At 46.3% G+C, this 25,132-nt stretch overlaps 1 protein-coding gene and 1 long non-coding RNA gene across 6 annotated transcripts in view; one reads left to right on the plus strand and one right to left on the minus strand.

The window, feature by feature from the left end:
* Positions 1 to 67: 67 nt before the first annotated feature.
* Positions 68 to 25,132, minus strand: part of LOC309356992 — a 33,402-nt gene continuing 8,337 nt past the window's right edge. Inside the window, exons 2-3 of the long non-coding RNA XR_014162999.1 lie at positions 1,491 to 1,636; positions 68 to 290 (exon numbers count right to left, since the gene is read on the minus strand). This is a non-coding gene — a long non-coding RNA (uncharacterized lncRNA). The remainder of the gene's footprint in view (positions 291 to 1,490; positions 1,637 to 25,132) is intronic.
* Positions 11,048 to 25,132, plus strand: part of IL16 (interleukin 16) — a 64,931-nt gene continuing 50,846 nt past the window's right edge. For 2 of the 5 annotated variants that reach the window (XM_081888403.1, XM_081888401.1), the window contains exon 1: positions 11,048 to 11,239. The gene's annotated coding sequence lies outside the window, so the exon portion shown is untranslated. Of the gene's footprint in view, positions 11,240 to 21,871; positions 21,968 to 22,300; positions 22,788 to 25,132 lie in introns of those variants that run through there. The other 3 variants (XM_081888399.1, XM_081888400.1, XM_081888402.1) reach the window with 3 other exon arrangements.

The following is a 25,132-nucleotide window of genomic DNA, read 5'->3' on the forward strand; positions in this document are numbered from 1 at the left end:
GGTGAAACCCCCTGCAATGCAGGAATATGAAGCTATCCCTTACGGGGATCGAACCTGCGATCTTGGTGTTAACAGCACCACGCTCTAGCCAACAGAACTATCCTGGTGGCTCCTCCTGGTCCTCCTCTGATGAGGACTCCCCCAGTTGACCATGTGTAGGGATGGAGGAGGCATCTGCAGAAGTCAGATTCCTAAGCCAACTCCTCTGATTCGATTAGGGTTAGGGTTACGACCCAGATCAGAGTATGAGTTCCCTTTGGTCCTCTTTAGAATCTGGAATCCTGTAGATTCTATTACAGGGTTGGACAGAGTTATTGCTGCAGCCATCAGATCTCCTCATAAGTGCATATATGCTTGTACAGTGGTACCTCGGGTTACATACGCTTCAGGCTACAGACTCAGCTAACCCAGAAATAGTGCTTCAGGTTAAGAACTTTGCTTCAGGATGAGAACAGAAATCGTGCTCCGGCGGCACGGCAGCAGGAGGACGACCCATTAGCTAAAGTGATGCTTCAGGTTAAGAACAGTTTCAGGTTAAGTATGGACCTCCGGAACGAATTAAGTACTTAACCCGAGGTACTACTGTATGTATTTCTATCCTAAGTTTTTCTGCACAGAGTTCAAAGGATTTCCTGTAAAATTCACATGGAAATGAGACAGGACAGACTTAGCCCCATCCCCATAAATAACTGGAACGGACAAGACATTGATGGATCTGTCCATTCCTAAAAACGAGTAGCAAGGTTCCTTGCACCAGGAAAATGCACCTCAAACAAGACCATGGCTCTCCCCAGCAACCCCCCCGACTTTCTAAGCCATTTTGCCAGCTTTAGGAGTCTACGGTATGTGATGCATTAGCAGTCAAGGACCTGGAATGCATTTGTTTTCCAGCTATGCTGCTGCAGGATAATTTATGCAGAGGAGTTCCTGGTATATGTTTGCATACAAACTGGTTGGGGCTTGCCTTCTGACTTATGTCAAGCCCAGTCACACGTGGAATATCGGAGCAAAGCTAAGCGGTCAGACCACCCAGAACAGGAATCTATGACTGTTATCTGGCTTTCAGCAGGGCTAGCAGTCCAGTCAACTCTAGCTGAGAGAGCGTCCTGGGCAGAAACTATTCTCTTCTTAAGCATAACACGGTGTGACACAATGCCTAAGGCAACACCCAGCATGAAACCAGAGTATTTCCCCCAAAACACTTCCATGCATCTTCCGGATGAATTGCTGAACACACTCAAAGTGGGGCCTTGAGGTGGGGCCGCACGGGGTGGGGCGGTATGTGCACTGTGCATGCAGAAGGCTTCAGGCACATTTCACAGTTAAAATATCAGCTAGGCACTAGTTGGTGATGTGAAAAACCTCTTTCTTTCTGCTGGAGAGCTGCTGTGAGTCAAGGGAAGACAATGTCGGACCAGGTGGACAAACAGGTTGCAGGTTGATGTTGTATCACTGCACACCATCACTGGCATCTAAAATGTGCTACTTACTCAGGGTAGACCTGTTGACGTGAATGAAACCACGGTGGACATTTCCAGCAGCTACAGTGGGTCTGCTTGTGAGTAGGACTGGCACTGGTAAAAAGCCCACAGACTGCAGATGGGGGGAGGGGGAATGTTCCTGGACTGTTTCATTCCTAAAAGGGGGAGGATCACATGACAGAATCTTCTCTCATCAAGTGTATAACCCCAATGCACACAAATACAGTGGTACCTCGCAAGACGAATGCCTCGCAAGACGAAAAACGCGCAAGACGAAAGAGTTTTCCATTTTTTGAGTCGTTCCGCAAGACGAATTTCCCTATGGGCTTGCTTCGCAAGATGAAACGTCTTGCGAGTTCTTGCGAGTTTGTTTCCTTTTTCTTAAAGCCGCTAAGCCGCTAATAGCCATGCTTCGCAAGACGAAAAAACAGCAAGACGAAGAGACTCGCGGAACGGATTAATTTTGTCTTGCGAGGCACCACTGTATTCATTTTCTAGTCCAACTTTCTTCCTTGATGGTTTACTTTAAAACGCCTGAGTGATTCTCCCTGTCACTCCATGGGCAGGCATTCAGCTGTATGGAACCAGTACAGTCCAATAACAGTTTTACTATTTCATCTTTTGTTTGTGTGAACTAAGCCACAAGTGTGTGTGGGGTGGTGGTGGCGGTGGTTAGATTTTAGCTGCACTTCAAAAGGAGCATGCAAACACATTCATTTTTTCTGAGCATCATCGCAGCAGCTGAGATCCCTCCAGCCCCCCAATAAAATATTTGAGAGGGCCAGCCCTCCCCACGTTGATGGTCATCGCCATTCAAATGGTGTGTGTGTGCCGTGTCTTGTGATCAATTATGCGGTGTGTGCGTTGGTGTGTGTTTGTGTGTGTGTTACCCGGCTCCCCCAATATTTTATTCAAGTTCACACTTCCACTGAGTGTGGAGCCCCCAGAAGAACACTTGTGCTTCTCAAAAGAGGAATCGACACCTCTGTACATTTTGTGTTTCCTACTTTTAGAAGCAGTCCCATCAGCCCCCTCCCTCGACCGACTTGTGAGTTCAGAGAGCCAAACCTCTTGTTGCCTGAATTCATTTTTAAAAGGCTATTACAGGCAGTGGCGGAATTTTGTCTCCAGGTGTCACTGGAAGAGCGAAAGGCTCTTTCGCATGCTTTGCATAAACACAGTAAAAGAAAGACGCTCTCCCCCCCCCCGCCTTTGTGCCTGCTTTCTATGAAATTAAATTAGGAGGAGACGGGGACTTGCCATTTGCACTGTATACTAGCGTGTGCACAAACGTCGTCAACCTTCCCTTGCAAGCAATTATTCCCCCCCCCTGAACAAAGCACTCATTCATCACACATGCACACAGACTCTCCCCCCTCACAGCCCCCAGTCCAACTCCAGCAGGGCAAAGTTGATTTATGCCACACATTAGACCTCTTACACAACCCTACTGTAAGCTGTTTAGTTTCAAGAGCTACACATTATATAAAGACCTCGAGCCAGACTGAAAGCTCTTTTTGTTCGTAGCATGTGTGGGCCGGACATGAATCAAGGTCTTGTTGCCTTTATTTTGCAATGAAGTAAGGTCCATTGTATGGCCAGGCTGCTAATTTAGAAGAAGAGAGGTGATTAAAGGCCATTTCCCCCAAGAAACATAACAATTAAAAAAAAAAAACCAGCAAAAACAACACACGCTGTCTCAGCCTAGGGACACTTATGAAATGTCTGACACCTTGGGTACGACCGGGTTTTTCTTTTCGTGAATTGTGAACAGGGGTTGTGTTCCTGCGTGCAACCTTCAGGACATGGATGTGTGGGTGTGATGGGCCTGTAGTTCTCCATCTCATGTACACAAACAGGATCCCAACTGGCTGGTATGGAGACTCTGAGGTTGGGATAGAGGAGATCTCCACTAAGCAGCGACCAGTCAAGGAATGAGCGGGAGGAGCCAGTCTCACCGAATCAAAAAGGCACCTCGGCTGCATCACTGGCACTCAACTCTTGTTAACGCAAACTTTTAGGGAGCAGAATTCTGGAAATCTGAAGACGGGGGTCGTCGTCTCACAGGTAAGTGACTTGTTTCCTGTTTGGCTCGGCTTGCAATCATTTCGCCTGCAAAGTTTGGTCAAATGAACCGCTACTCGGCATAGGGACAGCCTGCTTTTAATTTGAATTTAGCAAACGAGAAAGAGGGAGGAAGAGCTGATGAGAAGGCTTGAAGGGGCAAAGGAGTTCATTGCAACAATGGCATGTTGGCGAATTGTGTTTGCCATGATGAATGTGTTAGTTTTTACACTGACTCGGGAGACTTGGTATGTTTTGCTAAGGCTGCCTAGCCACCCTTTTGGAGTCTCCTAATTTTTCTCTTTTGTGTGTGTATGGGTATGGAGGACGCTTCCAGACTCTTGCTGGTGTTTTTTGTTTTTTTTTTGGGGGGGGCGGTGTTCATCACACACTGGCAAATTCAGGTTGTGCAACTAAAGTGGACTTGGCAGTCTTGCATAAGAAACCTGCCTTCAAACCAAAACCTCAAACCATTTTGTGCATAAGGAAAGTGACAGGAAAATCTACTGGAAAGGGTGGGGAAGAATTGCTTGGGGCAACATCATATAACCACCACCCCCTGCCGCCAACAAAACACAATGAATGTTCAATAAACAGATACCTGGAAGTGACCAGAGTTTGTTTGCAAATGCCTCTAAAGTAGAGATGAGTGAATCTCTCAATGTTCTCTCAATTGCTCCTTTTTCCAATGTTAAATCTGGTTCTCTACATTTTCACATCAGGTTTTTCTTAAGCAGATGAAAATTCATCAAACTCTAAATGTGAATTTCTCCTAATTTCTGTTTGCATGCCGTTTTCCCTAATATACACATTTTTGCAAAGCCATTTCCCCATAATATGATGTAATGTAACATAATATAATAATGTATGCTATTGTCACCAATACAGGCATATTTTTATGCACACTTTATAACCCAATATATGTTATTTGTTTGTGCACATTACATGGCTCTGCAAAATTTAGAGACGTGTGAATTTCCAAAGATGGCTGTGTTGGTTAATGTAATGATTTGGAAAGTGTGGTACGTTAGCCTCTCAGTGTGAACTGAAGGAAATTTTCTGGTTGGAGAGCAAAGTTGCAAGTTCTCACAATCAGGTTGCTGCCCGGACAACTCAAAATAGCTGGAGTTCCTCTTCTCTAACTTGCTGGACTCTGCCATCTAAGCAGTCTGTTTTGGACCAACTTCAGTGTTAGGAAATTAGTAGCACCTGAAAAGCGATCAGATGAATGGAGCCATATTGAGGGCAACTGCATGTTGGTGGCACCAGGCTTCAAATCTCTGAATGATGCCTCCCAGCAACTCCCTAAAGAGGATGAAAAGCATGGAAGGGACAGGATGGAACCCCATGGGACCCCACAGCACAAATACCAAGGGGCTGAGCAGAAGTTCCCCTAATGTCACTCTCCAGTAGTGGTCCTGGCAGCAGGAGCAGAACTACTATAGTAGTGCCCCCACACCCAAGTTTACAGAGTTGCTCCAGGAAACCATGGTTAATGGTATCAAAAGCCACTGAGAAGAGACCCAACAGGGTTGCCTCTCTCTTGGTATAGGTCTTTAACCTTGGTGACCTAGACAGTTTCAGTGTCAGAATGAGGTCTAACACCAGGCTGAAATAACCCTAGATCATCTGCTCCCTACAGCCATATCTTCAGCTACTCAGCCATCACTCTGTTAGTCACTTTGCCCAGGAAAGAGACATTAATGTCCTAGAATCACAGAATTGTAGAGTTCGAAGAGATGCTTAGGGTCGTCTAGTCCACCCCCCTGCAATGCAGGACTCTCAACTAAAGCATCTATGACAGATGGTCATCCAACCGCTGCTTACACACCTCCAAGAAAGGCGAGTCCACCACCTTCTAAGGGAGACCACTGTCGAACAGCTCTTACTGCCATAAAGTTCTTCCTGGCGTCTAGTTGGAATCTCCTTTCTTATAACTTGAAGCCAAGTTACTGTTTGGGTCCTAGCCTCTGGAACAGCAGAAAACAAGCCAGCTCCATCATCCATTGTCCTTTAGATATTTGAAGATGGCCATCATAACTCCTCTGAGTCTCCTCTTATCTAGGCTAAACACACCGGGGAGGGTCTTTTAGGAATGGCCGCACCTCCGACTCTTTCAAGGCAGCCCGTATCACACCCTCTTGTAACAACATGTTGACCCCCCATCCTGAACCCATCCAGTGCATCCCTCCCAGCTAAATCTGATAAGCTAAACATCACCCAAGGACTTTCCCTTTGGATAGATTGCACCCAACAATAGCGAACATTACAGTGGTACCTCTGGATGCGAATGGGATCCATTCCAGAGCCCCGTTCGCATCCTGAAGCGAACGCAACCCGTGTTTGCTCATGCACGGGTCGCAATTTGCCACGTCTACGCATGCGCATGGTGTAATTTTGAGCATCTGTGCATGTGCAAGTGGTGAAACCCGGAAGTAATGCATTCTGTTACTTCTGGGTTGCTGCAGAGCGTAACCTGAAAACGCTCAACCTGAAGCATATTTAACCCGAGGTATGACTGTATTTGAGACTCATCTGGGTATTTCAGTGACTTCCGTGATGGCAGAAGGGAAAGGAGGAAGCTGGGAGCCCCACTGACATACGCCCCAAAACAGGGGGAGCTGTTTGGCACAAAGAGATAGCAGATGACATCCTGTGCCATAGGTAAGTGTGAGGCGATGCAAGTCAGACGGGCGTCTGAACTTCATCTATCCACTCACAGGCTGTATTTCTAAGTTAACCACTCTAGAAGAAAAAGAAAAATAGTCTTAGGCGTTACTCTGCACGGCTCAGTGGAAATTTCTGCTCAGCTCACAGCAGTGGTTAAAAAAAAAGCGCAAGCAAAACAAAACATTGGGACTGTATTAGAAACCAGACCAGGAAGAATAGGGTACATTATAAGACTAGCTGCATGGTAAGCATTTAGTTTAACGGCGTATATTGAATGCTGGGTATTTTAAGTTTTAAAAACATAGACAACAAATGTGAGGTGAGGAAATGGGGGGGATGAATAAGAAGAGTGGACTTAGCAGTTTGAGGGTTGTAGTCAATGCTAGTCCTACTCAAAGTAGACCCATTGATGAACAGGACTACCTTAAGTACATTATTTTCAATGGGTCTACTCTGGATACAACCCCATGACGTGTCTCCTACCCGAGGTACTACCCCCTCCCCAGTAAAACCCCCTACAACCCCCCTACAACTGCAGCAGGAACATTCAAAGCTGCCTTATTCCAAGACAGATCATTGCTCATTTGGCTCAATGTTGTCTTACACTGACCACCCAGGGTCTCAGGTAAGGGTCTCTTCCATCCCACACATTGCCAAGAATTCAACCTGGAGCCTTCTGCATGCCAAGCAGGTGCCCTAGCTCAGTCACAAAGTATCTGCTCAGTATGCAGAAGGTCCCAGGTTCAATCCCTGCCATTGGCCAGTAGGGCTGGGAGAGAACCCTAGAGAGTCACGACCAGTCAGTGTAGACCAGGCCAAACCTGGCCCTCCAGCTGCTTTGGGACTACAGTTCCCATCAATCCTGACCACTGGTCCTGTTAGCTAGGAATGATGGGAGTTGTAGTCCCAAAACAGCTGGAGGGCCAAGTTTGTAGACGATACTGAGCTAAATGGACCAATGGCTTGACTCAGTATCAGAGCAGTCTCCTGAATTCTACCATTGAACAATGGCCTTTCCCCGTACAATAAAAACAATAGGCAAAAATGCTCTTGAAGAGCAGGAGCTTTGGGTCAGCTGGGATAGCTCAGTTGGTTAGAGCATGGTACTGATAATGCCGAGGCTGCAAGTTCGATCCCTGTATTGGCTAGCTGTGTATTCCTGCACTGCATGGGGTTGGACTACATGATCATCAAAGGTCCCTTCCAACTCTTTAATTCTATTATTCTTTTCGATGATTCTCTGAGGTTTTCATCGCATACAGAAGAGGCAACACACTACATTCCTGTTTTATTTGAAAACGGATTGGTCTGTAGCTCTGTTGCATTTATCACCATGGAGTAGCTAAAGAGAGCTACAAACCTAGCACAATTGCTACCCAATTTTCTGGGAAGTGGCTAACTCCCAATAATGGCACATTCCAGGTGGAAATATCATGCTGTGGTTAGTCACTAGCCCACCCCTTTGGACAGCTGCCACCCACCTCCTTAGTTACAAGCGACAGATACATTCTCTCTATAAATAGGGACTGGAACTGCCAGCCTTACGTTGTTTAGTCTCAGCCTAAAGCGAAGCAAATGGGAATCCCATCTGCACAGCCACGGCCTGGAGAGGGTGTGGTTGGAAGCAAGAGTTGTTTTCTCTTGGAGAGCCTGTGCTTTTATAACCAGCTCCTTCAGGATCTGGAGGATGTCACAAGGTCCTCTTGCTATGCCCAGCTACGAAAGCAGGAGAGGAAAAAGTGAACCAAGACTGAGTTTTATAGAATGAACAAAGTGTGCTTAGTATTCTCTGCAGAGAGGCGAAAGCTGGCCAAGAGATTTAACTGTTTCCTAGGTGAACCAGTTTTATCCTGAAGCAGGGGCATTCCTGGGTAGGTAAAAGACCCCAGGGAACAAACTCACCATGCAAATTTGCATAGATAGATAGATAGATAGATAGATAGATAGATAGATCCATATTCAGGCCAACTGCCAGAGGAGAGAAACCAGCAAAGCTCTAGATCCAGTTACCTAGCTAATTTGTATACATAATAAAAACAAGAACAAGAAACAAACCAATACCTGCCCTCCCACAAACACATTTAAAAGGATAGTGCAGGCAGTGGCGTAGCGTGGGTTGTCAGCACCCGGGGCAAGGCAAGTAATTTGCGCCTCCTAACCCGTGGATTTGCTCCCCCTAAGCCGTGGATTTGCGCCCCCTAACCCATGGATTTGCGCCCTCTAACCCTAACCCCCAGATGTTGCGCCCGGTGCGGCCGGTCCCCCTGCACCCCCCACGCTACGCCACTGAGTGCAGGGGTCAGCAACCTAAGGTCCATGGGCCACAAGCGGCCCACGGGGGTCATTTTACTGGCCCACGAGCCACCCCCGAACCGAGCTACCCGCTAGGCGAGTCCTTGTGTGCTGCTCTAAACCGCCACAGCGTGGCACAGGGACTCACTTTTGCAGCGCCAGAAATCAAGTCTGCGCATGCGCAGATGCCAGAAATCGCATCTGCAGAGATGCCGACGCCGGAAATCACAGGCGCGCATACTCATGCGCACCCACAATCCAACCCACGCAGTGAACCGGCCCAGGCAAGGTAAGCCTTGCCAACCCCTGGAATAGAGGATGTTAATCAGCCCAAGATCTGGTTGAAGAGGAGCGTTTTCACCCAGCACCTAAAGATGTATGATGAAGGTGCCAGGCGAGCTTCTCTGGAGAGAGAATTCCACAGATGGGGAGCCACTGCAGAGAAGGCCCCGTTCTCCTGTTGCCACCTTCCGGACCTCTCATGAAGGAGACACACGAAGAAGGACCTCAGGCGATGGTTGCAGGGTCTGGGTCAGTTCATAGGGGGAGAGGAGGTCCTAGAGGTATTGCGATCCTGAGCACCTTCCTTGCCGAAGGTCAAAGCGCACATAACAACACCGATGCTTCTTCCCCCTCAGGAGGCTGTGGACTCTCCTTCCTTGGAGATTTTAAAGCAGAGGCTGGGTGGCCATCTGTCATCTGTCATGGATGCTTCAGCTGAGATTCCTGCATTGCAGGGCATTGGACTACATGACCCTTGGGGTCCCGTCCAACTCTACAATTCTATGAGGGACGTGTGCTAGGATACTAGAAGGTTCTTGTCCTGCCCTGCTGCACAGCAAGGCAAGTCTCCAACTGCCCCCCTTCTGCACTGGTGTTACGCTGATTTCCTTCCCCAGCAGATGGGCTGCCTCTCTCCCTACTGGGACCCTCTCCGGCATCCCTCTGGAGCCTTCCCTCAGCCTCTGGCTCCGATGGCAGTTCCCTGACAGCTAGGGATGGTGGGAATTGTAGTCCCAAACATCTGGAGGGCCGGAGTTTACTTATGCCTGGCTTACCACATTTTGAAGTAAATGAAGCAATAACATTATCATCTAATGAGCCCCCGCCCAGGCTGATAAAACTGTTAAATCTAGAGGTGGGGCTGTGAAAGACCATTTTATCTAAGAGTACCATTCCTTTATTATTATTATTATTATTATTATTATTATTATTATTATTATTATTTCAGAAAAAAGCTGTGCCCTGACTATGAGAAACTTAGCCCCCAATATATATATATATATATATATATATATATATATATATATTTGCTTTCGTAGATTTTCACGGGTACAGGAATGCAGGTTTTGGTGTCCTCGGGTGTTTACACGGGAAGACACCCGAGGACACCAAAACCTGCATATATATATATATATATATATATATATATATATATATATATATGAGTCCAGACATATCTGGAGGTTCACCGATCCCCCACCCCATATGTTTGCTTGAGGGATGGCCTGATGCAAATTACAGGTTCTCAACCTCGGTTTTCCATCTGTAAAATGGGATTAACCATGACCTCATCACACAGGGTCACTGTGAAAACTCCCAGCATATGAGGCTGTAATGCCGTCATGTTTGCTGCAGCCTGTGACAGGCCAATTGTGGCTGGTGGAGGTGGCAGCTGAGGCTGGGGTGGGGAGGGGTGCAGGTGAAGGGCTCATGGGACATTTGTCACTCACAAAAGCCTCCATCTGGAAATACTCAAAAGGTAAGAGCCCTTGCTAGAGGAGGAACTGAAAGCGCATGATTTAAAACAGCTGAATAAACTCTTAAGCCAGCAGTGAGAGAGAGAGAGGGGGGGGGGGAGGGAGGGAAGGAAAGGAACCAACAACCAAGGACATCGGTGGCTCCAAAATCTTTGTATTATTGCCACATTATTCATGAAAAGATCTCAGTCCACCCCTCCCTCTGCAACTGAGCCCTGCTGATCACTACATGGTTTTCATCCTCCACACACACACACACACACCATGCCTTCAACACAAGCATCTATGAAAGCCGTTTTTCACCAAGGCTGAAATGAACGAAGTACATTGGGTCTCCTCACCCCCCTCTTCTTCTTTGGGGAAAAAATAGTAATAAATGAATCGTTTCATTTCAACCTTGGGCAACGGGTTTTTAGGTGTTACATTTGAAATGAACCATGCAATTACATAGGAGCAGCCAGTTAACCAATGAGGGGAAGGACATGGATTCAGGAAGATTATCTAAACAGTTGAACACATTTTCCATGTGTGTGTCAAAAAAGCTTGGGATGTTTGGGCTGTGCTGTCCGCCCCCCTCACCACCTCTCTAGTAGTAGAAGGGAGTCGGTAAATGTCCAAAACAATAGACTCAGGTTTTCAATTTCTGTTTGTGGTACAGGAAACTGGCGACGACAAATCTTGGTGGCCGATTCAGTGAAATAACATCTCCTTTACCCACACGGCCGGCTCCATCTCGAACAAGGCGGGCAGGAGATTGGAAGCTTGCTGCTGAAGGAAGTTTTAAACTGAAATGTTACTTTGTGTGCCCTGAACTTACACAAAGGTATCTGAAAGCTTTTATGGATTTACAGACTGGTTTTTGGCAACAGAACACAACTTTTAACCACTGCAGAAAGTTATTGCATTGTGTATTTCACCTTGATCAAGCCACGACAATGAAATGCAAAGGATGGATCTGATCTCTTGATAATGGTGAGTGATTATTTTTAACCAAGCCATTTAAGTTTCCTATATGATGTCGTTTAGGCTAGGGCCACATAACGTTTACTTGAGAGTAGGTACAATAGAATCCAGAGGGCGCTACTTCTAGATGGCTATGTTCAAAGAGGTTTAACAGGCGCCCACACATCTTTTGGTCGTCAAAATGAAAGGACTTCATTCAAGAGGCATAGTGATATATAAACCCACAACAGCAAATTCCAGAATTTAAATATGCAAGCTGAAATAAAAACAAAAACAAAAGCATTCAGCTGAATAAGGGAATACTTGAGATTGTAGCACTGGGCAGCAGCATCAATTGCCCCCAATGCCCACAAACATCACAAAGTCAGAGAGACTGTGGGAAAATTAGATGGGTGAGTAGATTCAGTCACTAGTCACTGCTTGAAAATAAAGCAAGGGAGGGCCAGGGCATGAGCAGCAGTGAGCCCTGCTGGGGTACTGGTACCCAGGCAGGTACCCAGGGATGTCAGCTATTGACAATGGGCTTGGATGGAACCATCTAAGGTGAGGCAGGTGATGACAAGGGAAAGGGCTTTCCTGGTGTTGGGACCCTGCATGTGGAATGCTCCCCCCTGGGAGAGCAGCCTTCTCTGCTGTCTTTTATCTGTTTTATCTGAGCCGATTTACGCTGTTTTTACGTGCCTCTTAGGAAAATGGAAGCCATCATTCATTGTGTCATTTGTATGAAAATGCTATTGTCACATCGCAAGGATTCTTTAAAACGAACAGATTAACGTAAATAAGCAGGTGCAAGAAGCATTTATAAGTTTATTCACATCTTCGTTCACTCATATTTACTTATATATTCATTTATTTATATATTCATCTTAAGCTTCTCTGAAAATATTATTTCTGAATCTTAAAAATGAAAAGCATACAGATAAATGGTTGTGCAAATCAGATGTGGCGGGGCCTAGTTCAGATTGGAACTTCAGTGCTGGGGAAAAGGGAATGAACACCTTCTCCTATGTTGTTTCCCCATCAAAAATTGTTTTGGGTTCCCCCGCAACCTGCTCCCCAGAGGTGCTGTTTTCTCTGTGAGAGAAAACATAGCAGGGACATCTCTCCTTGGAGCTAGATTTGAATAACTGCTTAAGCTGGTATATGCAGCCCTGTCTTCCCAAATGTAAACCTGCTGGGTTACATAAGGGCTTTATGCTGAAATAACTAGCCGTGCCTACTATTAATGCTGAGATATTATACGGGGGAGGGGGCAATAATAGGCTTTCACATCATGCCGGTTACCTGGGTAAGGAGCCAGGTGGCTGGCCGCAAGAGCTTAACAGTGATAATCTTTGGCAGCAAAACCTCACGTTAAAAATGAAACTCTGCCGACAACTTGGAGGAGTTGTCAGAATGTTGGGGGATCAAGGAAAGGAACGTAAGCGAAGGAACGGAGAGTTCAGAATTCATCCGAGACCAAAAAAGAAAGGAAGGAAATTTTTGAACCGAGCAGTTCTGCCTTTTGCCGGGCACATGAAACATACGACAAAAGACTTACAGAATACTTACGGCTAAATCCTTGCAGCTGAAATAACAACAGCTCCCAAAGATGTTGTGAATTCTTCCGACTCGGCCCCAGACATTTTAAGGGGCTAAAGGGGGCCGGTGGCAACATGCTTCTCTAAGCAATAGAGGGAAGCTTGCCCCCCCCCCCCACAACAGCAATATTAAACTCTTGGAAAACCTGAAAAGAGCTATATTTAGTCCTTGCCGCTTCTTTATGTGGGCCTCTTGGTGCACTGGCTTTCAAAGAAGAAGGAGTTTGCATTGACTCCAAACCCTACTTCCTAGTAGTATCATTTCTGTGCATCACAAACGCAGAGCTGCATGGACAGTACGGATTGGGCCCAGACTAAGTTAGTTGTGCATTGGCCTGCAAGCGCTCCAGTTAGAGAACAGCTTTTACTAAAGGTGCTATGGGCTTTGAAGACGCTCGAACTCAGGACAAAAGGGAGAAACGCACTAAGAGGAAGGCACGCATGGCAAACCCTCACTGTGATCAACTCCTGTCCGGAAACCTATGTCCCCACTGTGGAAGGATGTGTGGATCCAGAATTGGCCTCCACAGTCACATACAGACCCACTGTTAAAACCATGTTCATGGAAGACAATCTTACTTGGCTGTGAGTGATCGCCAAAGAAGAAGAGTTGAGCATTGAAATCTCGCTGGACCATGATCCACAGATAGTCTGGAACTGAACCTGGGAGGGCCAACTGCCATCTTATTTTTAAAATATGGCTGGGTGCAATGGTGGGGGAATAGCCAAAGTGGGGAAGATTGTGGGATCAACTGGCCTGTGTGCTTGCCAAGTCTGCTGTCCATGTGCTAATTGTTGATGCGCAACCTCCATGGCCCCTTGTCCCTTCTTAAAAGGTAAAGGTAAAGGGACCCCTGACCATTAGGTCCAGTCGTGGCTGACTCTGGGGTTGCGGTGCTCATCTCGCTTTATTGGCTGAGGGAGCCGGCGTACAGCTTCCAGGTCATGTGGCCAGCATGACTAAGCCGCTTCTGGCAAACCAGAGCAGCACATGGAAACGCCGTTTACCTTCCCGCTGGAGCAGTACCTATTTATCTACTTGCACTTAGACGTGCTTTCAAACTGCTAGGTTGGCAGGAGCAGAGACCGAGCAACGGAAGCTCACCCCGTCGCGGGGATTCGAACCACTGACCTTCTGATCGGCAAGCCCTAGGCTCTGTGGTTTAACCCACAGCGCCACCCGCCTCCCTTCTTAGGGTTTTACAAATATTTAAACCAGACTTGAACTGCACAGCTTTCCAAATATAGGTTTCCTTCAGACAGAAGTCAAGTAGGACATAAGACTCTGTCAAGTAGGACATAAGACCAGCCTAGAAACTAGTCAGTGATGGAACTGAGTTTAATCTACACTAAAGAAACCTGGACACTGTTCGGCTCCAATTGTTATGCTCCAACTTCCATCAGCTGCAGCCAGCTTGGCCAATGGTCATGGATGATTGGAGATAGAGTTCAAAAACATCTGGAGAGCCACATATTCCCCACTCCTGTTACAGCCTATCTGACCGCTGTTTCTATAGTATAAAGGGGAAGGGGTGATAAACCTGTGAAAATAAAGATAAGAGCTTTGGTTGTGGTTAAAATAACTTCTATTTAGTCAGAAACTTCCATCTCCAAATATTCATTCAGTTTCAAATTCAAGTACAGCGGTACCTCAAGTTACAGACGCTTCAGGTTACAGACGCTTCAGGTTACAGACTCTGCTAACCCAGAAATAGTACCTCGGGTTAAGAACTTTGCTTCAGGATGAGAACAGAAATCGTGCAGCGGCAGCAGGAGGCCCCATTAGCTAAAGTGGTACCTCAGGTTAAGAACAGTTTCAGGTTAAGAACGGACCTCTGGAACAAATTAAGTTCTTAACCCTAGATACTACTGTATTTTTCATATTACCAGACAACTTTTCCTGAAAACTGGGGGTGGGGGGTTGGGCTGTGTGTCAAATGGTATTTTATAATACCTCTTTTAATTCAGGCATTAAAGGGGTCTTTATTTCAGCCTCTACTTTAGGAGTAACCACTTTAAAAAGAAGCCAGATTTATTTTTTTTAAAGAAACTAGTATTCAAAATGTAGATGAAAGTCCACAAAAAAGATTTTTTTTAAAAAAAACCAATCATGGCAATGCCAAATTGGCAATTTCATATAAATCACTACGGCTCCAAAGCCAAAATAATTTATATGCTGCACAGCAACCAGTTATTAGGGGGGGAAATAGTTGGTCATAAGATCCTAGGATCAAAACTGCGCGATTTAAAGGCACTCTGCATGAAGACATATTGCAGAACTGAGAAGAATATGGAAAAGAGTAACTATAATGGTCAGAAGTGTTGTAACATATGGTCCCATTAATACAGGCAAAAGTGACTGGGGCTTTTATTTATTTATTTAATCTATATACTGCCCTATCCCCGGAGGTCTCAGGGCGGTCCACAGAATAAAATCAAACTATAAAACCACAAAATATGTAATCAAAGTAAAAGCAACAACCCAATAACCCCTTTTGAGCATAAGGGGGGTAGGAGAGAGATGAAGGCAGGACTCCTGTGAGGCTGGTTCCAGGTCTGAATGAGTCCTCAGTGGGCTCTCATTCTTCCCCAGAGCTCCCTTCTCCCGCCTATGGCTATTCCTGGCTAGAACAATTGATGGTATCAAGCCATCATTTAAGATTTTGGACAGTGCCCTCACAGTGCCTGATGGTTCCACTGTTTTGGAGCATTGTGGGAAATGTAGAATCACATGCAGCCACTTGGCCCAGGACAAACATCAGCTCCAAAAAGCCCTGGTGGAATACTCCACTCCCAAAAGCTGCCCGAGGTGTTTGCATGCTGACATTGGGGCTTGAATTCAAGTTATATGCAAAGCTGGGCTGCCCATCTAGCAGGTTCTCTGTTTTGAGACTTGGGGCTGGGGAGAATTTAATTCAGTTCAAATTGAAATGTAAATCTACCCAATCCACACTTTCCAAAACAATAGAAGAACTGCGGCACAACCATCCTTCGAAATTTGCAGTTCTCTGAATTTTGCTGGGGAGCTCTCCAGCCAAGTAAGATGGACACAAAAATGCACATACTGGGGTAAAGTGTGCATAAAATGCATATATCAATGAAAGCATCATACGAAAATGCATTATATTAGGGGAAACTCTTTTTTGAAAAAATGTGTACTTTAGGGAAAACTGCATTTCAGATAGGTGTCTATTAGAAAAAAAATTAAAATTTTCATTATATATATATTTTGGAAAAGCCATCACATCAGTTTGCGAACTGAGCTTAAGCTTGGAAAAATGAAAAATCAAGAGAACCCAAAACTGACGGATTTGCCCATCCCTCGTTGAGATTACTCTCTCCATTATTCTATCAGTTATGAAAACCAACATATCGAGGAGCGTCCTTATTCCTCCAGACAAGCCAGGGTTTCTTTGCATGATTATCTGCAGGGAGTACACTCATTTGGGAACATTCAAAAGCAACATCCCCATTGTGATCTTCAACATGACATGGAAAAGTCCTTCCTATCCCCTTCATCCTCCTCCAGGTCTGAGGAGACCTGCCTTCTGTGTTCAAAGCCACCTAGTGAGGCCCTCTTCCTTTCAAGGTCAGGGCTCTCCTCATCAGCAGGCAAATTTATAATTTGTTTATTTATGCTCCTGCCTGCTGGCCTGCCACTGGGGGTCTGCTGCCCCAGACTTCCCAAATCCCTTTCCTCGCTTATCTGTTTCCTGCCTCTCTGCTAAAGCTCCCCACTCCCTTTCATATGGCTGTAATCTCTCCTCTCCTAATGCACCACAGGCGATGCTCTGTTCCCTTATTCTCGCTTTAGTCAGGGTCTTACGCCTGCCTCTCATTTCTTCCCCTGGTTTTTGCCTGCTTATTACCCGGCCCTCGGCTTGTTTCTCCTCCTCCTCTGTTTCATGCTCACTCCCACAGGCATGCTCCCGTTCTGTCCTCCATTCCAGTCCGCCCACTCTCACTCTCTCATCTTCATGCCAGGCTGCCATCCTACCTTCCCTCCCACGCTCTTCTTTCATTCCACCTCTGTCTCTCACACGCTCCGATTCATCCTTGATCTGCTGCTGCCTCTTTTACTGCTGCTTCCTTTCCCATATGTCTATCAGCTCCTGCTTTCCCTTCTCTGTGTTGGTCACCGGGATCCACACCCAATGCATTTCTTGCCCCAATGCATTTCTTATCCTCCGTCAGGCTAAGCAGCGCTGCTTCATCACTGATCTCTCCCTTGCAACCTCACTTCTAGTCTGATTGGCTCACCTGCCAATTGGACTGTCAATACTTTGATGCATTGGAGAGGATGTCCCCCCAACCTCCCTTCACAAACCCTGACTTGAAGGGTCACCTTATCTCACATATGCCCTCTCGACTGCTTCTGTTTGCAGAGGTCCGCTACACTTCATTCCACCCACTCTCCTCTGGGGGCGGGGGACAAAGTCCTGTGTTGCCCGGGGGATCCCGGCCATGTCATCATCCAGCTGGCCAGTCCGGTGGCTGGGGGGGCGTGGCCGGGGTGATTTAAGCTTAGGCGCGAGCCGGAGGGCTTCCTCTTGGCTCGCTTCTTTAAACTCCCATCCTCCCTCCCTATTTTATGGGTTTCTGTTTTGCAATGGACCTCGGTTGGTTGCCGTTGAGGGGCCTGGTAGGAATTTTTCCACGTGGCAAAATTGGCATGGGGCCTTGTGGTTTGCGCCTATCTCACAGCAATTACCACAACTTTGTAAGGTTTTGCGGTTGGGCATTGTTTGACCTTATGATGGGGGAGGGGAGGTGCGGCCATCACCTGCCCCTCCAAGCTGAAGGGTATTCCATTAAAGGAATCTGGGGATGTGGATCTTGTCCGAAGCCTGGGGCAGGGCTAGGGCCATGACACGACTCCAACAGAAACATCTGGGGGACCTCAAGTTGGTCTGCATCGACTGGGCTCCCCTTTCTGGTGGTTTACCCTTACTGGACTTCCTGCGCAACGGGCAGGAGTCAGATATAGTCGGGTTCATTCAATGCCTAAGCCAATACCGCTCACAGTCTGTAATCAATAAAGTTGTGGCCAAAATTTGCCCAATTAACATCAACATATTATCTGTGTCCTGGTGTCTTCTTTACAAGGGGGTGGCTGCGGGGTCTAGACACGCAACTGGCATTCCTACGAATGCTTCCTAGTGTTCATCCTGCACTTGCAAGGTAACTAGCCTTCACTGTAGAAACGCTTACACTCTAGAACTCTCTGCACATTGACATTAGGTAGCACTAGCATAGCGTGGGTTGCCAGTGCCCGGGGCCATGCAGAGGGAGGAAAACAGAAGGAACACGCATGCACATTCAGCTGCCTTACAGCATCTGCATCACTTAGGAGATCGCAGCTGCAGAGATAAGAAAAGAAGAGTTGTTCGGTTGCCTGGAGAGGTCACTTCCTGGTTCGCATGCAGAAACTTTTTTCAACAGAGCCCAGCAATAGAAGCATGTAGCTGTATTGTGGCGGCACCAGGTATTGAGATTTTGTGCCACTGGCAATTTTGCCACAACCATCCATGCCCCTCCCATGCTATGCCACTGCCAGGCAGGCACCTTGGCTATATTTCTTCTGGCATTAGCTTAAAAACTTTTATTTGTTTAGGTAAGCCTACCCAGGGGTAAAGGACGCAGGTCATGCTGTGGTCTAAACCACTGAGCCTAGGGCTTGCCAATCAGGAGGTCAGCAGTTCGAATCCCCGCGATGGGGTGAGCTCCCATTGCTCTGTCCCAGCTCCTGCCCACCTAGCAGTTCGAAAGCATGTCAAGTGCAAGTAGATAAATAGGTATCGCTCTGGCGGGAAGGTAAACAGCGTTTCCGTGTGCTGCTCTGGTTCACCAGAAGCAGCTTAGTCATGCTGGCCACATGACCCAGAAGCTGTCTGCGGACAAACGCCAGCTCCCTCGGCCTTTAGAGCGACATGAGCGTGCAACCCAGAGTCGTCCATGACTGGACCTGACAATCAGGGGCACCTTTACCCAGGCGTATACTTTTGACCTGAATTTTTATTTTATTATGTATATTTTTAATACTGCCAACTTTACTTACATTCTGATCCTTTCTTTAAAGCTCAGCTTGTTCTAATATACCATTTCATTTGTATTTTAAAATGAGTATTTTATATTGTTTCAAGTGATCCACTTAGAGGCTTTTGATTAAAATTCTGTTAAATAAAAAGCTTAGGAAAATTTATGGAGCCTACGTTTTACTAATGGCAATTAAACACGACAGCTAAATTGAGCTTCCATGTTCAGGTACAGTTTACCAGAGCTCAGTGACAAACAACAGGGGCAGACTCCATGCCCTGCTTGGGAATTTCCTGGGAGCATCTGACAGGCTGCTATAAGCAGCAGAGGATTGTGGCCCAGGCGGACCTTCGGTCTGATCAAGCAAAGCAATCCTTAAAGACATTCTTTCATCCTCCTCTACCACCCACCCACAGATGCTCTCCATCCCTGAATACATACTCACTCAAAAGTTTTGTTAAAGTGTAACATTCCTATCAGGGCCCACACATCTTAGCAAAACAGTAATGGTTTCACAGCAGTTGCCTTTCGGGAGCCCCTGCTGCTTGATGGTCCCTGCTTTTTACACACTGCAAATTCTGAATTCACGGTCCTTGCTCGTCACAAGAAATGCCACAAAAAGGCCAGGGCATTTCACCTACACACAAACTGAATCACAGATCCTTGACAGGCTTCTGAGGAATCTAGCTGGGGGCGGCTAGGAGGCACGAGGAGCACAAATCATCAGGCGAGCTCTTTCAGTAGCAAGTCACAGCTGTCAACATTTCCTTTCCTACAAACCCTTTTGCTGGGCAAACTGTAGCTTAACAAATATGTCTCCTTCATTAGCGCCGGGTCTCTTCAGCATCTTAGGAAGGTTCCATGTACAGTAGAACCTCGGCTTATGTTACCCTCGGGTAAAGTAAACTTCGGGTTGCGAAAGCGGAAAACCCGGAAGTATTTTTCCGGGTTTCGCTGCTCACGCATGCACAGGAGCACTCTACGCACCGTCCACATGCGCAGAAGCACTCTATCGTGCCATGTGCATGCACAGAACAGGCACCTCCGGTTGTGGAAACCTCAGGATCCGACTGGAGCTCCGGAATAGATCCCGTCTGCAACCAAAGCTATCAGTGTATAAAGGTAAAGGTAAAGGGACCCCTAACCATTAGGTCCAGTTGTGACAGACTTTGGGGTTGTGGTTCTAATCTTGCTTTATTGGCCGAGGGAGCCAGCGTACAGCTTCTGGGTCATGTGGCCAGCATGACCAAGCCGCTTCTGGCGAACCAGAGCAGCGCACGGAAACACCGTTTACTTTCCCGCCGGAGCGGTTCCTATTTATCTACTTGCACTGGTGTGCTTTCAAACTGCTAGGTTGGCAGGAGCAGGGACCGAGCGACGGGAGCTCACCCTGTTGCGGGGATTCGAATCGCCGACCTTCTGATCGGCAAGTCCTAGGCTCTGTGGTTTAACCCACAGCGCCACCACTGTATAGAGAGGCGTAATCCTATAGCTCAGTAGCAGAGCGCTTGCTTTCCACGTAAGAAGTCCTAGTTTCAATCCTTCATGTCTGACAAAAGGTGGTGGGGAAACCCAAGTCTGAGGCCCCGGAGAGCTGCTGCCAGTCAGAGCAAGGACTGAGCTGGATGGGCAAAAATAGCTTGACTCAATGTAAGGCAGCTTCCTAAGTTGGAGAATGAATAATTGTTTCACGTGTTAAAAAGAATAATGGCTACACACTTGGCAACCATTCGGACTTGTAGCATACCCCATAATACCTTTTGCCTTCCTGTTGAGAGTCACATTCCCATGGTGATAATGGGGGAGGAATTCAAGTCAGGTTGCATTTAAAGAACAAATAGGCCCATTCCAAAACAACACATGAAGCAAAATACAGCCACCCAGGGAAATTCACAATTCTCCAGTGCAGTTCTCCAGCCAAGCAATGCATACCAAAATGATAAATTGTGCCTAAAAAGGTAGATACTAGTGAAAATAACATACAAAAATATGACAGGCTAGGGTTATAGGGTTGGGGTTAGGCCTTCCAGATATTGCTGTACAACAATTCCCATAATCCCTGCCCATTGACACGCCTACTGGGGCAGCAAGTTCTGGAGGGTCATACAGTCCTCATGCATGGTCTACACTGGCCATGAATCTCACAGTTCTGATCCAACTGAGACCCCGTATCTGCAACTTTTAGGGATTTGCACTGGCAAATTGCCTCCTCGATCTTCCACATTACATGTGAACTGGCTCTGAATGACTGGCACTTCAGTTTAACCCTGACCCTCTCAATAGACAATGAAGATGTCTGGGCAGTATGCTGCCTTCTTGCCCTTTGAGCTTATCCCTCTTCATGCTAGATAAAATGTGATGAGGGAGAATATGCCCCTCCAGCTCATCATGCAAACTGTGTCCACCCTGCTGTGTAGTGCCCTTCAGCCCTGTAGATGTAATGGAAACTATAAGGCCTAGGAACCAAGGAAGCTGCCTCATACAATGTCAGACCTGTTGATCCATCAAGCTCGGTATCGCGTCTCCAGCTGTTTTTGGACTACAACTCCCATCATCCCTGACCACTGGCCCCATTAGCTAGGGATGATGGGAACTGTAGTCCAAAAACAGCTGGAGACCCAAGTTTGAAAAGCCCTGGTCTACACTGACTGGCTGTGGTTCCCTGGGGTTTCAGAAGGGTTCTCTCCTAGCCCTACCTAGAGATGCTGGGGTGGAAGCCAATACCTTTTGCACACAGGGCAGATGCCATGCCAATGAGCGACAACCTTTCCCCTCTTCCCTGCCTCCATCCTATGAAACTGCAAGCCTTTGTCAGAAGAGTTAACCCTTTATAAGGTAAACCAAAATGGCAAGAGCCTGCTTGTGGGGGGTGGGGTGCACTAAGACATCTGGTGGGATGCCCTGGACACAAAAAAAATCACTGGGTTCATTTATCATTTTTCTTCCCCCTGCCCCTTTTTGCGGTTAGGAAACAATAGCTGTGTCCCATAGCCCTGTACAGAATTACTGAAAGAAAGTCATGTGACAGTCGGAGGGTGTGTTTTCAATTATTGCACTTGAAGCTTTCTGCCGGGGCCGCAAAGACAAACAGCCTTCTGAGGGAGTCTGCTGCTGCTTTGTTGTAAGTCCCTTTTAACATTTCATTTCTTAGAATGGTTCTATATGCTTCTCTTCTGCTCCCGCTGCAATAACCCCAGGCTCTGCTAGATGAAGTTATAAGAAAGGTGGAACGTACCAATGGGATAGCCCAAGACACATCGGATCCTTCTCCTTTTATTTATGGGAAAAGCTCAAAAGAGGAGGAGGAGGAGGAGGAGGAAGAAGAAGAAGAAGAAGAAGAAGAAGAAGAAGAAGAAGAAGAAGAAGAAGAAGTAGAAGAGGAGGAGGAGGAGGAGGAAGAAGAGAGTGCTGAACCTTCTCGGCTTCTCATCAGAGTTGGATGAAAGAAGTCGAAGTACGTTGCTCGCGCCAAACGGCACAGAAACCCTCGTGATCTCTACAGCAAGGAATAAATCTGGCATTTCCTGCCTTTTCATTAAGAGCAATACTCCCCAGTTCGGTTTTGCAATTGCGCCAAACAGTTTTTATTATATTCGTAAATGCTCTGTTTGGTCATCCCAAATGAAGTGTAAACAGAATGGGCGCTGTTCCTTGCAAGCACATTTGTTTACATAAAGAACCAAAAAAAAAGGTTAGGATAATTTAGCACAAAACAGAGGAAGGGAGGTTGGAAGCGGGGTGTGTGTGTGTGTGTGTGCGTGCGTAGAAGTGAGACCAGCCAGCCAAGCTGTTAAACATTTGATTTGGATTATAAAAACAACGCAAGACAACTTTGTATCTGGAGCGCATACAGGAAACAGAAGAAAAATCCTTAAGGAGGAGGGTGTGCTTCGTCAGAGCATGTTGGCTACATCGACTTATGACTGCATTGGAGTTGGCAGGTGGGCAAGTGTCTACAAAATAATTCTCCATACGTTAGTTCACAACGTTTGTATTATTCTTTTCTGCATGGTCGATCGTGACAGTGAATCTTACTCCTTCACTTAGCAGCTAAAAAAGGAGGAGGGAAAACTTAAGAAAGTTTCAGATCCACTCAGCCAGATCAGGAAAACCTTCTTTCAGGTAGGAGAGCCACTTAAGCATCATCAAAAAGAAGAAAAAGAGGGAGGAAGGAGGACACAATTTTTCATGTGTTATATTTAAATGTATAAAGGCACATTTAGAAATACTGTAATTTAGATAGATATACTGTTAGTTCGGGATTTTTCCAGTCTTAAATTCAATTCTCCACATTTCCACACCAGTTTGGAAATTGCTTTTTAAATAAGTCCTCACGAAAATGCAACAACATCTTAGTGCGAATTTCTCCCAACAGACAATTTTTTTGTATGCAGTTTGGCAAAATATATACAGTTTGACAAAGCATTTCATTTATGCAATGCATTTTTGTATGTCATTTTCACCAATGCACGCATTTCTATGTACACTGTATCCAAATATGTGCAATTCTTTCACACATTGCTTGGCTGGAGACCTGAATTGCAAAATTCAGAAAAGTGTGAATTTTCAAAGATGGGTGTATTTGGTTCATGCAATATTCCAGAAAGGGCTAATGGGGGTAAGTTTGCCTTTAAATGCAAACTGAATTGAAGTCCCCCCCCCATCCCTAAATATAGTACATGTCACCACAGTGAGAAAGACTATGACCAGATGACCTGGGCCTTTGCTCAGGCTGCTATCCTGGTGCTAACTGGGGATAGGCAATTCTATTGCTCCCAATGCTTTTGTTTCTTTATCTTTAAACCAGACTTGGATTGGTTGTTGTTGTTGTTTAGTCGTTTAGTCGTGTCCGACTCTTCGTGACCCTATGAACCAGAGCACGCCAGGCACTTCTGTCTTCCACTGCCTCCCGCAGTTTGGTCAAACTCATGCTGGTAGCTTCGAGAACACTGTCCAACCATCTCATCCTCTGTCGTCCCTTCTCCTTGTGTCCTCCATCTTTCCCAACATCAGGGTCTTTTCCAGGGAGTCTTCTCTTCTCATGAGGTGGCCAAAGTATTGGAGCCACAGCTTCAGGATCTCTCCTTCCAGTGAGCACTCTGGGCTGATTTCCTTCAGAATGGATAGGTTTGATCTTCTTGCAGTCCATGGGACTCTCAAGAGTCCCCTCCAGCACCTCAAATGGTAACTTGGTCACATGACCACCTTAGTTTTAAGCTTAGCACACACCAGTGTGGATATGTAGGCAGATGTATTATGTTGAACTCTGGGTCAGTGCTCATGGGTCAAAATTTAAAGCACTTCGGTCTACCATAAAAACACTTATTCAGCGTTGGCCTAGGAAATCCATCTTATCTATCCCCCTTGAGCTCTTTTGATCCCTGCTTGTGCAGCTTCGACCTGCACCTTATTAATCCTTTCCCTGAATGCATTCCTTCCAGGAAAACGAACATTTATCAGAAGGTGGTCTCAAATTCCTTTCTTCACTTATTGAGATTTTCCTTTCCAAGGCGATAGATCATGCTTAAGGGAAGCAGCTGGGCTGGTTTCAACGCCAGGCTGGTTTCTGCTGTAATTGCTTCTGTTGTGGTTGCTGTTGTGGCTCTGATTTATGACAGGGTTAGTCCATTTCCATGTACAGCACGAACCCTTTTAGCCAAGGATGAGCAGGTCCTTGATTACCTGGGGTTCACAGATGAGGCAAAGAGGGGCTAGACACTGCTCCGCAAATTTGGTTCTCCTCTGTTATCTTTCTCAAGAAAAAAGAAAGAAGCAAGCAAAGCCCAGGAGGGAAAACCCCAATAGCCAAAATTGTGGGTGTGTGCTTCAATTCTCTTAGAGACATAAAAGCCTCAGAAGATGGCATTGGCACCATAATTTGGTTGCTTGAGGATTTCAAAAGAAGAGCAAACTCCTATCTCTGATAGAACAGAAGGACCTGGGGGCCATGTAATCTATACCTTCTCCATGCAGGATCTAAAATGCAGAATGCAATACAACATCTCTGACAGGTGGCCTTCCAACTGTTATAAGAGTTTCCTGAAGACACCTCTGAGTGGTTGGGTGTGGAGCAGCAGTGCTTTTCAAAATGCCTCGCACCATTCCTACATCTAGCAAAGCTAAACTAAATTATGCAAAAACTAATATGACATTACGCACCATTGACTCAATGTGCATTATTATCTGAATGTTATACAGTTGTACCTCGGGTTACATATGCTTCAGGTTACAGACTTTGCTAACCCAGAAATAGTACCTCGGGTTAAGAACTTTGCTTCAGGATGAG

Source organism: Podarcis melisellensis, assembly GCF_964234715.1.
Source record: "Podarcis melisellensis genome assembly, chromosome: 14".
In the NCBI taxonomy this organism is placed as follows: Eukaryota; Metazoa; Chordata; class Lepidosauria; order Squamata; family Lacertidae; genus Podarcis; species Podarcis melisellensis.